Here is a 14060-nt window from a genome sequence, read left to right as displayed (position 1 = left end):
AGCCTAAGGATTCTTCAGCTTTGAGCAATACTGCCTTTGATTGTGACCTAAAATATTTTTTTTAATTCCAGCATTTTAAATTGTGACCCTATTCTGAGATTTAGTAAAAACATCCAAAGTTTGCATAGTATTTTCATTATTGTATAACTTTAATAATATAATCACTTAAAGTAGTATAATATCTTAATTATATATATATATGCATACATACACCATATATATATATATATGTAGTGTGTGTGTGTATCTAACTGCAGAATAGTAGGTTATCAATGAGTTTCAAACATATCTGGAGCCAAATGTTTACTGTTAAAGTCAGGAGGATGCCTACAATAATCATACATACTGTGTTTCAGGATAGCCAAATTGGATAGGTAGTAAGGACAAGTGTTTTTTTAGGGAAGTATGATGATAATGATAAATAATGATAAAATAATAGAATTAACTATGCTAATAATGATAAAATAATAGAATTAACATTCTACTATGTCTCAACTCCCAGTGATTTAATGAACATAGACAATGACTTTTGGTAGCTACTAACACCACAAAAAGAGAGACAAACAGATGTCATGTGCCTGCTGATGGATATACCCAACACTATCCATGAAATAGTTTTGCCCTCCCCCCAAAATCTGAACCTGAGTCTGGTCAACAAATTCACTAAACATATAGGGAACTGAGGAACACATTCAACACCACCAGAGAGATGTAGTTAGCAAAATCAAACTATTTGAGACACTAAAGAACAAATAACCTGTTTCTTCAACAACGTTAAACAAAAAACATAAAAGGAAAACATCTAAATGAAAAGAGGAAACAAGTACATTACTTAACTGCATTGTATGGACCTCCTTTTGATCCCAGTTTGAATAAACAAACTGTGAAAAGGAGAAACACATTTATAAGACAATCAAATATCAACATTGACCAGGTATTTGATGATATTAAAGAATAATTATATTAAGGAATAATTGTTAATTTTGGTGGGTAATAAGAATATTGAAGTTATGTTTTAAAAAGGTAACACATGGTTATCTTTGTGGAAAGAAAAAATATAGGTAATAAATATTAAACCTTATCTCACACTATGTACAATATTTAGTTCAAAATGAATCAAGTATTATAAGAGCTACAACTGTTAAAGTTCTAGAAGAAAACTTAAGATAAAATTTTGTTTAGGCAAAGTTTCTTATATAGGACACTAAATGTACTCTTTATGAAAGAAAAAATTATAAATTGTACCTTAAAATTTAAAAAAATGCTTTCAAACAATAATGTTGAGGGAGCAAAAGGGACTGAGAAAAATATTTGCAACATATATATCTGACAAGTGCCACTGTGTATTAGTTATCTATTACTGTGTACCATTATTCCAGAACATAGTAGCTTAAAATAAGCATTTACTGTTTCCCACTGTTTCTGAGAGCTGGGAATCTAGGAATGATTTAGCTGGTTGTTCTGAATGATTTAGCTGGGTCTTTCACTAGATTGCAATCAGGTTGACTTCCCCAGCCTTAGCCTTGTGATTCTCAAGGCTGGAGAACTGACCTTCCTGCTCACTCTCATGGTTGGTGTCAGGACTCAGTTTCTCTCTGGATGTTGGCTGGATGCCTTCATTCCTTAGCACATGGCCAGCTTCGTAAGTTGCCTGGCAGCTGGCTTCTCTCACAGCAAGTGATTTGAGAGACAAAACCTAAGATGGAAACCACAGTTTTCATAACTTAATCTTAGTAGTAACAGGCTCAGGCTGCTGAATGGGATTCCTCTAAAGTTTATGAGTTGAAGCCTTAACTTCCAACATGACTGTTTTTGGATAGGGCTTTTAGGAAGTAATAAAGGTTAAATGAGGTCCTAATGATGAGGTCCTAATTAGATAGGATTGGTGGCCTTATAAGAAGAGGAAGTGCCACCAGAGGTTGCATTAGTTTTTAAAGATGTTTAGATAAACAAAATCTCCACATGCACAAAAAAGCTTTTTGTATACATTCTGTTAGAAATAGAGGGTGTTACACCAAGATGAGGATATAACAATGGTAGCAGAAGAACAGTGTTCATGAAATGCAATATAGCCCATAAAAGAGGCAAAGGGGCAGCAGGCTTTCTCAGGCAATAGCAATGAGAAGTCCCCTGATGATGGCCCCACAGAGTGAAAAAGGAAGCAGCCTCCAGGTGAGGAGAGAGGCAAGTGGTAGAATACGTACGTATCTAACTGTGTGGGAAAGAATATTAGGAAGCGATTTATAGTTCAGTGGTGAGTTTGGGAAGAATTATAATTATAGAAATATAAAAAAATTTGCAAATGGAAAAATGAAATGATTGCTTCAGGATAAAGGTTAGGCAAACAGAAAAACAGAATTGTTTCACAACTTGACTCAGGAAAGAACATTTACCTAGACACAACAACATAAATATCTCATATCCATTTAACCAAAAATTGTGATAGAATTATAATTTGGAATAATGTGAGAGGAAAATAGGCAAGAGGAACATAAAAGTGGAAAATTACCATCTTTCACTTTAGAAACACAATAGAAAATGTCTAAAATTCACATAGTAGAAGACACTTAAAAAAAAAAAAGGTATGGAAGAAACAGCTAAGATGCCAGGAAAGGGCTGTCTTTAAAGAGTGGACTGAGAACAATAAGGCAGGAGATTTCCAGGTTTTGTTTAAACACATTTATTCCATTTATCTTATTAAACTATGTGTGTGTGGTTCTTTGATCAAAGCAAAATTTAATTGCATTAAGAAATAATTTGTTTGGAGGATACAAACTGAAAATCAACATGGAGAAAACACTCCTTTCCACCGTATACATAGACGTGTGGGTACTGAATAGAAAGTTCAAGCCAGACCGGAAGGCTTGACTGGCCATGCACAATGAGGAAGAGCAAGGTGGAGAGATCATCAAGGGAAAAGCTGAAAGATTGAGACTCTCGAATCTGCTGGGAGATAATTTTAGGAGTGAGTTTCCCCAAGGATTGCCTTTGAGACCTCTCCTTTGAAAACGGTCCTAATTCTGTGTCTCAGCGCTGGCCGTTGTGTGAGTATGAGTCAGACCAAGGGCATTTTAGAATAGATGACACTGGTAGAATTTTCTTGGTTTGCAAATCACCTTTTATTAATATTATACTTCAAGGAATGTGTAACACACATTAACAAAGAGCAATCAGAGAAGGAAACTTTGCTGAAAAGGTGCTGACTTACACAGCTTTCTAATTAATTATGTATATTTTAAACACCAAAGCAGGAGTCTATTTTGTTCTCTGTTGTGTCTCCTCAACCATGTTACAATTAAGACGTATGTATTTCTCACCTAATATAATCAATGAACTGGAAACTATTGACATTTGAGGGAATCTTTGTGAGTGAGGTAAACAACTTTCTTATTCAAATATGCCTCATTACACATTATTTAAGTTACATCATTATATAAATACAGATGTTAAGAGTACATTATGAAGAAAAATTTTCTTTTTTTTTCTGAAATTGATATTCATGTTCTGCTGGTAACACCTCACTCCCAAACCACATTGGAGTTGCATTAATGATGCTCAAATTTGATTGTTTATTCATTCTACTGTGCTTTTACCAAACTTGAGGAGAAGCACTGTGAAGAGAAGCTTTGATGAAATTGGTTTAAGACATTAAGAGTTAATCGGGACACTGATAAAAAAGAATTCGACTTTGTTTCTGTGAAAATGAGGAGATTAGAAAAAGGAAGAAACTGTTCATGAGGATAAGTCTTTCTCACTTTAAGAGCTGAGGGCTTTTATAATGAGGAACACTAAGCTCATTTTACATCACACAGAATTTAGCATTGCACCTGCTTAGAGTGAGAGCAAACTGAGCAAAAATAACAAAAATGAATGCAAGAAGTTACCCTAAAACACAGGCCTACTCAAAGATTAAAGTGGGGGAAATAATGGATGAATTTACAAAATATGGGTGAAGAATGGAATTGCTATTGTTCTGCATGTATTTCTAAATCAAGTCTGACCAGAGTCCAAGAAAAATTTTTCTAAGATAATGCCAAAAAATTGCTCTTTCTGGGCAAAAATCAGTCTTAATTCCCTTTGTCATAATGTAACGCTTCCTCTGTTACATTTTTCTTTAGTCAACAGTGTAAAAACAATTTATTGTCGACCTGAAAATTGTTTTTGTGGGGCTCAAAACACTTTGTGGTTTATATAAATGTAGTAATTCTCTAGATTACCATTTCATGGTACACTGCACACCAAAGAAAGCAACCTGTGTCTTTTACGCAAGAGTGTGGGTGGGTGGGGAGATCTAAAGGGGGGCCGTGTGGGGAGCCATCAGCCCCAGAAGTAATCAGATAAAGCTAGTGGCTTGGTATTAGTGTGTTAGCTTTGTCTAAGTCCCAGCATCTTCAATGGGCCAGCCCCTCTTTATTTGTCACCCCAGCGCACCTTTTGTGCAAATAATTTCCCATTGGTATTACCCAGAGCTTGGAGTCGATAGCCGACTAGCCTCTTTGCTTGTACCATTATTTCCAGCAAGCTTGCTACATCTGCAATAAATCCTGGAGGATTTGTGGGTGGACTGAGGAAGTGTGAGTGGCAGAATGAGGTGATAAGGCCTGGATTCGGCTGAAACAAAAGCTTTTCCATTCTGGCCTGACGTGGCAGAGTCACAGCATCTGAAGATTTGATTTGATCAAGTTTTTGCCAGCTGTCACAGGGAGTTCAAGCAAGTTAAAAATGAAGCCCGTGAGCCTTTCTCTTGTACTCCATTAAGCTTGCCTGTAAGCACCAGTGATGAAAATCTTTCTCTTTTCTTAGCCTTTTTATGTTGTGGTGGTGGTAGAGAACAACGGATATTCAAGAAGATGGATCAGATATGCCAAGGAACTGTTTTAAGTGATAGGCCCAGATGAAAATCTCTGGATTTAGATAGCAGTCACTGGCAATTTTCAGGTGTCGGGGCAAGAAATGTGGTTTAATCAAAATTTCTCAGCTTGGTTGCAGAGGGGCTACAATGAGGTTTTCAAAGCAGAGTCATTTTCCAGCAAGATCAAATCCATGGCTGTCATTTTATATACATTTTTCTCCTTCTGGGTTTTATTTTCTCTTTTATCCAGAAAAGCTTAACTTGGAAGTGATGTCTGTTTATCAGCAGTGGCTCATTATGTCCATGAATGTGAGAGCATCTGTGTGCGTGCACGTGTGTGCGCACGCATTTTAACATACAAAGGAAAGAAGGCAACGTGGCTTCTGAAAAGCATATTGCATGAGAATCTGGGCAGTTACTCAAATATTTCTGTGTGGTGCTTGGGTATCAGGATCCCCTGTTAGGGCTCTGTATCAGTCAGCATAGTCTGAGTTACATCTTGGTAACAAAGAACCCTAAATTTTCAGTGGTTCATAACAAAAAAGTTTGGTTAATCATGCTATATTTCTATCTGGGTCAGCTGTGCTCTCTGCCATTTGCCTGCACTCAGGTGGAGGGAGCAACCTCTGTCTCGGATATTACTTCTCTAATGGCAGAGGGACATGACGAATCATGCACTGACTCTTAAACCTCTGCTTACAGGAGGCACGTGTCACATTTCCTTAATGAAAGCATGCCACAGAGCTACCTTTTCATCCTTGGGGTGGGGAGAGATAAGAATTCCACAAGAGGGAAACAGAACTGGTTGGAGGCACAGTGACATAATCTCTAGCAGCACTCAGTTTCCCTATCTGTAATGTGAGAGAGCTCTGATTCCATTCAGTGGCACTGTAAGGCAGCAGTTCTAGCTGGGAAGATCGGCTGGAGGTGCTCCAGTGCAGAGAACGTTCCAAGACCATCATATTATGGATGGTGAATATGAAATTCTCACTTGGCTGGATGAAACGTATGTATCACAGCAGAGTAGTAGTTGTGGAAAAAGAAGGAAAAAATCAGTGAACCTAGGAGAAACTGTTTTCAAATATGACTTACACTTTATTTAAATTAAAAATAGTAAGCTCTGATTCTGCCACTGTACTCTAGCTTGGGTGAGACAGTGAGACCCCATCTCTTAAGTTAATTAATTAATTAAGTTTGTTTGTTTCTCTGTGAGAAATGAAAGTCACTTTTTAATCATTATGTGTGTGTGTGTGTGTGTGTGTGTAATAAATATAGAAAAGATCCAAAAAAGATTAATGTATTATAGATATAACACTTATGTAACTACCACTCAAAATATAGAACATTGCCAATATTCCAGGAGCCCCAAAGTGTCCCTTCCCAGTAATAGCTCCCTCATTTTTCTGCAAAGATAACCAGTAAAGGCTGGCTTAGAGCTTCCTGCAAACAGACTCTAAGTTGGAAATTGCAGGCAGAGGATTTACTGGGGATATTCTTGAGAGAAATACCTGTAAGAACATTAGGAAGGCAAGATGAGTAGAGGAAGAAGCCAGTTCACAGTGGTTCCATCAGTGGCTGTGTCAGTACCACATAGGTTCTTTGATTTGGGCTAGCCCTTTGGTGTTGAGTGCTGGATCTTTATATTCCCACATCAGCCAATCACTAGGCACTAAACCCTAGTCACTAGGCAAACCCTGATAGAGGGTGTGACCTTGAGTGAAGAAGTTCCCTGTGGCCAAGAGTAATTCCCAGTTTGTCACTCAGGTGTGAACCATCAGCAGAGAATATTCTCAGCGGCTGAGAATGGAACATGGGATGTGAAGAGGGAATCCTGGAACCACAGTATTCACAGAACTATTATAGCTCCTTCTTTTATATACTTTTTAATTTGAACACTTACATATGCCTCTTATGTATGTTTTAAACACCTGGTTTGTTTTACTCAACACTGTATTTTTAAGATTCAACGCTGTTGCCTGTGGTTGTAATACACATTCATTTTCATGTCAGCATTGTATTCTATTTTATGATCATACCCCAATTCACCCATTGTACTATAGAGACATTGGAGTGCTTCCTGCCTTTGGCTGTATACATAATTCTGCTATGAATACTGCTATAAATGTCTCTTGGTGCATATGTACATGTGTGTGTCTCAGGTAGATAAGCAGGAGTGGCACTGCTGAGATACGGGCTAATATGGTTTTGCTGTGCCCCCACCCAAATCTCATCTTGAATTGTAGCTCCCATAATCCCTACAAGTCTTGAGAAGGACCCAGCAGGAGGTAATTGAATCACGGGGGCAAGTTTTTCCAGTGCTGTTTTCATGATAGTGAATAGGTCTCATGAGATCCGATGGCTTTATAAAGGGGAGTTCTCCTGCACATGCTCTCTTGCCTGCCACCATGTAAGATGTGACTTTCTCTTCCTTCACTTTCTGCCAAGATTGTGAGTCTTCCCCAGCCATGTGGAACTGTGAGTCCATTAAAACTCTTTCCTTTATAAATTACCCAGGTTTGGGTATGTCTTTATTAGCAGTGTGAAAACGAACTAGTACTCGGGCTATACATACTTTCAACTTTCCAAGATAACATCGAACAGCTTATTTTCCAACGAATAGTGTTGGTGTTCCCATTGTTCCACAGCCTCATCAACACTTACTATTTTTGATTGTCATCTTTTTTGTTGTTTGCTTGTTTTTAATGTAGCCATATGGTAGCTATTCAGCCATGTCTCATTATGGTTTTATCTTCCACTTCCCTGGTGACTAGTCAATTTGAGCATCTTTTCAAATATATTTGTTATTTGTTAAGATTTCCTTTTTGTAGAGGAGGCTGTTTTTGCCCTTTTTTTAAACTTTCTCTTTTTCCTAGTGAATTAAATAAGATCTTTATATATTTTAGATGTATCAATATTGTAAATTAGGTCAATATTACAAATATTTTATTCTACTTTATGGCTGCCTTTTCATCTTCTTCTTCATGTCCCAGAAGTTTTTAATTTTAAGGTAATCAAAATTTATAAGTTATTTTTGTCTTGTGAAATGCTGTGACCTTCAGTTTGCATAAGTAGTTTGGATTCATATACCTTGAAATATACAGATACAGTGAAATATACTATCTCATTCAATTGTGTGATGAGATGAATCTTGTGCTATTTTTCCTAAAAAAGCATTTTGAGTGTCTGGAAAGAGAAATGATTTGCTTTGCAAGATAAATTTACCTTCATTTTAACTTCAGATTCTTTTCATTTTGACCATTGAATACACATGGATATGGAACTAGTTATTTAAACAAAAGAGACCTGCAAAGATATAAAAATGTACAAATTCAAATTCAACTAATTTTTCAAAGTTGCAATCTCTTTTCAGTAGACATGATCGTTGCAGTAGTTGAGGAAAAAAAATTAACTCAGCAGGAGGCAGAAAAGAAAATCTGTCATGTACAAGCTGGAAAAATGAAAAGGGTTTAAATGAGTTAATGGACTGATGGTTTTGTAATGGGATTATTTAAAGAAGTTGAAAGTTTTAGGGTCTGTCCATAACCTTTTAAGAACTATGTCACTTAGGGCAATGACTCCCAGCAGTTCCTTAAAGCCATCTCATTGGCCATTAGCAAGGTTATTTGACCTTGACATATTTCAAACTGCGAATTTCCTTTTCCCCTGTGCATCTCCCAGGGCCAAGAATGTAGGCGCAAATTTAAGATGGTGGAGATTGAAGCTGTGCCTGCATAGTGGGAGTTTGACTTGTACATCTTGCTGGTTTTGCCAGCTGAAGAAGTGATTTTATCATCATAGAAGCTGGAGCTTATAGGGGAAAGTAACCTGGTCCTGGGGCTGGGCTTTTCCTTCAATAATGTCCTTCCTATCAAAAATAAATTTCTGCTCTTCTCCTTTACATCTTTGCCATTCTCTGGCCTAAAATGTTGGGTGCTCATCTTTCCTAGCATTACATCTCAATTTTTCAGTAGACGTTTGGTTACACATATCTGTGCTGTAACCCAAAGTTGAGAGTCTCTGATATCAAGCAACCACACCTCTCCTTTTGTTGCTAGCTAGATACTTGGTACTATTTAGTGACTGGCCACAAAAGGGGAATTGTCATGCTCTTATGTTTGGGAAACCCAGTCTGTCATTGTACTGCAGTATTCCTATTAGTGATGTCTTATCTGTGTGTCCTTGTGCCAGGAGGAGCTCCCATCTGAAAAGTTAAATTTCCATTTCTGTCTCAAGTAAAGATGTCAACAACCCATAGCTTTTAATTAATTAACCCAGAGTGGACATTCTTTTTAAAGTAATTATGAGCTTTAAATCCTCAAGTCTCCAAGTTTTGATAGGTTAACCCACTTGGCTTCAATAAACACTCAAAATCAACATTTTCCTAGCAACCTTTGCCTGGGTCCAGTAAACATTATTCTTTTTCACTGCATAGGTTTTGATCAAAATTGAAAAAATAAAACAAAACACTAAAGGAACTATGACAAAAATCCTGTGATAACATGCCCTATGAAATCACGGGATTGGTGATCAGGGGCAATCCCCCATCCAGCTCCCTCTCTCAAGTTGCAGGGGATGAGTGACACAGAGGGAAGGGCAAAGCTAGGTGAGGAAACTTCAGACAACCACATCTTGACAAATGGGGAAGTGAAAGGTGGGTCTCCATATCCCTGGTATTCTCCTGGCCCAATATCCCTGTATCAGTATGACAAAACAAGTATCAAATATCTGGGAGAGCCTGAAGTTGCTGCCACTACCCTTCAAGTCCTAGTCAGGCACAAAATCTTGAGTCAGCCATCCTCAATGGTGTAGTGCCAGAATAGATTTAGATCACAAATTGGAACACCATAACCAGGTGCTAGGACAAATTTAGATCACAAATCGAAATACCAGCTAGCTATACAGGTGTACCTGATTAGTCTATCAATCTCACAATAAACTGACTGAAAATCCAAGAATTGAATTGTTTGGCCCCCTCACCACTTACTATGTCAATGCAGGGTCTTTACTATTTGTCCTATATTACCAGTGAAAGCTAAGTTGAAGGAAGTCACTTAGCTTGAGACAAAAAAAGCTTGCTGCCTGAGCCCTAGAAGGAGACAGATTTGTCCACCAGACAGAAGCAATGCTCCTTATATTGGAGTCAGGAAAACGGTAACTAGAATAAGACTTATGGCACAGAAAAGCAGAAAACTTCCTGTGGCAGCTTCTCCAAAAGGAAAAAATGGATGAGCTGAGGCAAGCACACACAGTTTATTCTTCCCAGATTTTCCAGTCTGGGAAGTTCCAGAAGACACTCAATGGTCTTCTGTTAAGTGGAGATATACTAAGTCCTTTCCAGGTATTTTCAGGGTGTATGATCTCAAATCCTTGTCCCTCTACACTTAGAAAATCTTGGAAAGAAGCAGTATTTGTAGAGATTCATCTGAAGAATGGGTAGACCCATTCTTTTCCCTGGGTAAATGGGTCTCAAAAGGCCTTTGTTTGGACTCTTTAGCAAAATACTTTATTTCAAGTGAAGTATGTAAACAGATCCAAGAAGATACTGTAAATGGAATGGAACTCTGGGACACAGATCCACCTTTACTCGTCCTGATTCTTGCCAGCCTTGGCAAGTTCTAGAGATCACTGGGATCCTTCCAGTACTCCACAGGAAATCGTAGGTTTAGAGAAACAAGCATTTTGATGGATTAATCCAGGGCTACAGAAAGCTGGATTCCCAGAGTCTGTGGTTGCTGTCCCTGGTAGAGTTACTTGGTTACTAGGTGTTTGCATTGTTGAAGTTTGCCGTTTGATATTAGAATACATTCTTAAATAAATGTGGTAATGTTATACATCATTTTGATGCACACTTCTTGCTTTTTTTTGCTAATTACTTATTACTTGCTTATTTTATATTTATTTTAGACTATGCAAATGATGTTAACAAAAAGCAAACGAGTGATTTTCTTATTCAACTTCAAAATGGGTCATAAAACAGTGAAGACAACTCACAACATCAACGCATTTGGCCCAGGAACTACTAATAAACGTACAGTGCAGTGACGGTTCAAGAAGTTTTGCAAAGGAGATGAGAAGCTTGAAGATGAGAAGCATAGTGGCTGGCCATCAGAAGTTGACAACGACCAATTGAGAGCAATCATCGAAGCTGATCCTCTTACAACTACGTGAGGAGTTGCTGAAGAACTCAACCTTGACCATTCTATGGTCATTCAGCATTTGAAGCAAATTGGAAGGGTGAAAAATCTCGATAAGTGGGTGCCTCATGAGCTGAGTGAATTTTTTTTTTTAATTTTCATTTTGAAGTGTTGTCTTCTCTTATTCTACGCAACAACAATGAACCATTTCTTGATCGCATTGTGATTTGAGATGAAAAGTGGATTTTATAGGATATCCGACAATGCCCAGCTCAGTGGTTGGATGGAGAAGAAGCTCCAAAGCACTTCACAAAGCCAAACTTGCACCAAAAAACGGTCATGGTCACTGTTTGGTGGTCTGCTGCCACTCTGATCCACTACGGCTTTCTGAATCCCAGCAAAACCATTACATCTGAAAAGTATGCTCAGCAAATCAATGAGATGCACCAAAAACTTCAGTACTGGCAGCCAGCATTGGTCAGCAGAAAGGGCCCAATTTTTCTCCATGACAATGCCTGATGGCATGTCACACAGCTAATGCTTCAAAAGTTGAATAAATTAGCTTATGAAGTTTTGCCTCATCTGCCGTATTCACCTGACCTCTCGCCAACTGACTACCACTTCTTCAAGCACCTTGACAACTTTTTGCAGGGAAAATGCTTCCATAACCAGCAGGATGCAGAAATTGCTTTCCAAGAGATCATCGAATCCCAAAGCACAGATTTTTATGATACGGAAATAAACAAGCTTATTTCTCATTGGCAAAAATGTGTTGATTGTAATTGTTCCTATTTTGATGAATAAGATATGTTTGAGCCTAATTATAATGATTTAAAATTCTTGGTCTAAAACTGCAATTACTTTTGCACCAACCTAAAACTTAGTTATATTTAGTTGTAATGTCTTCCACTTCCACTAAGAGAAGTTATTGAAAAACAAACAGGCATACAAAACTAATTATACTTATTGTAAGGATGTTATTGAGAATGTTTACTGCATTAAATAATGTCATTCTTTTTTTCAAATTCAACATACATAATTAATGTGTACAACTTGATGAATTTGGAGCTGAGTACACACCTGCGAAGCCATCACCTCAATCTATGCCATAAACCTATTGATCACCTCTAAAAGTTTCCTCCTGCTCTTATTTATTATTTTTTTTGTGATTAGAACACAATATAATATATACCCTTTTATGGTATATATGCAATATAGTATTGTTAACTTTCGGTGCTATAATATACAGTAAATCTCTGTAATTTGATTAAGTTGTATAACTGAAACTTTATGCCTTTTGACTAATACCTCTCTGCTTCCCTGTTTCCCCAGTCACTGGCAACCACCATTCCACTTTCTACTTCTAAGCGTTTGACTAATCTAGATTTATCATATAAGGGGTGTCATGTAGTATTTGCCCTTCTGTGTCTGGCTTATTTCATTTAGCATAATGTCCTCTAAGTTCACCCATTTTGTTTTCTTCTTTTATAAGCCTGATTAATATTCCACATATGTGTATACCATATTTTCTTTATCCATTCATCTGTTAATGGACATTTAGATTGTTTCCATATCTTTGCTATTGTGAATAAAACTGCAATGAACATGGGAGTGCAAATATCTCTTCCAGATCCTGATTTCAATGTGTTTGCATCCATACTCAAGAATGAAATTCCTGGATCATACGGTTGTTCCACTTTTAGTTTTTTGGGGACCTCCAAACCGTTTTCCAAATTGGCTGTACCAATTCACATACCCATTAACATTGTAAAAGGGTTCCCTGTTCTCCAAATTTTCACCAGTATTTATCTTCCATTTTCTAAATGGAAAGATTTAGAAACAAAAGCCATACTAACAGGTGTGAGTTGGTACCTCATTGTGTTTTTGATTTATATTTCTCTGATTATTACTGATTCTGAGTAACTTTTTATACACCTGGTGTTCAACTGTGTGTCTTCTTCAGAGAAATGTTTGTTTATTAATAGTTTCTTTGCCTATTTTAACATTAGGTTATTTGGTTTTTTGCTATTGAGTTGTAGAAGTTCTTCACCTATTTTGGGTATTAACCCTTTATCAAATATGTGGTTTACAAATATTTTCCCCCATTCTGTCAGTCGCCTTCTCATTTTGTTGACTGTATCCTTGGCTGTGAGGAAGACTTTTAGGTTGACTTATCTAATTTTACCTATATTGCCTGTGTTTTTTGTGTCATATCCAAAAATTATTGCCAACGTCAGTGTCCAAAAGGTTTCCCTTATGCTTATTTTCAGGAATTATGTGGTTTCAAATATTGTGTTTATAATGAATTATTATTATAATTCATTTTGAGTTGATTTTTAGGTCTGGTGTGAGTTGAGGGTTCAATTTCATTCCTTTGAATGTGGATATCCAGCTTTTCCAACACTTTATTAAAGAAACTATTCTTTCACCATTATGTATTCTTGGTACTCTTGTGAAACATCAGTTGAGCATATATGCCTGGATTTATTCCTGTGGTCTCTATTCTGTCCCATTGGTTTATATGTCTGTTTTGCCACCAGAACCACACTGTTTTGATTACTGTAGTTTTATAATATATTATGAAATCAGGTAGTGTGATGTTTCCAGCTTCATTCATATTGCTCAAAATTCCTATGACTATTTGGGGTCTTCTAATATTATTTTTCTGTATCTCTAAAAATTGCTATTGGGGCAGCAAGATGGCTGACTAGAAGCAGCCAGGAAGAGCTGCCCCCACCTAGAGACCAGACCATCAAGAAGACTGGCACATTCTGAGTAAATCCTTGGAAGGAAGGCATTGAGAGTGGATGGAGGGAAGATGCAGATCCTGGGATCATGGGGGAGGAAGCTAGGAACCCTGCATGGGATTGCTAAACACAGGGACTTGTCCCTGGTCCTGAGCAAATCTCAGGGAAGGGGTGAGTTAAGCAGGTGTGGAGTAGCACACTCTTGCCACAGACCTCAGGAATCCTAGCTGCAGGGGGCCCCATTAACCCCATGGACATTTGAGCTGGAAGGGAGAGCTGCTTGCAGAGTCAGCAGTGACAGGACTACAGCCTGTGCAGAGCCCAGAT

At 37.6% G+C, this 14060-nt stretch overlaps 1 protein-coding gene across 1 annotated transcript in view; it reads left to right on the top strand.

The window, feature by feature from the left end:
* Positions 1–14060, top strand: part of C10H12orf42 (chromosome 10 C12orf42 homolog) — a 416673-nt gene that overhangs the window by 287118 nt on the left and 115495 nt on the right. The window lies entirely within an intron of this gene.

This window comes from Gorilla gorilla, chromosome 10 (assembly GCF_029281585.2).
Source record: "Gorilla gorilla gorilla isolate KB3781 chromosome 10, NHGRI_mGorGor1-v2.1_pri, whole genome shotgun sequence".
In the NCBI taxonomy this organism is placed as follows: Eukaryota; Metazoa; Chordata; class Mammalia; order Primates; family Hominidae; genus Gorilla; species Gorilla gorilla.
Note: the sequence above shows the minus strand (reverse complement) of the source record. Positions and strands in the feature narration are given on the sequence as shown.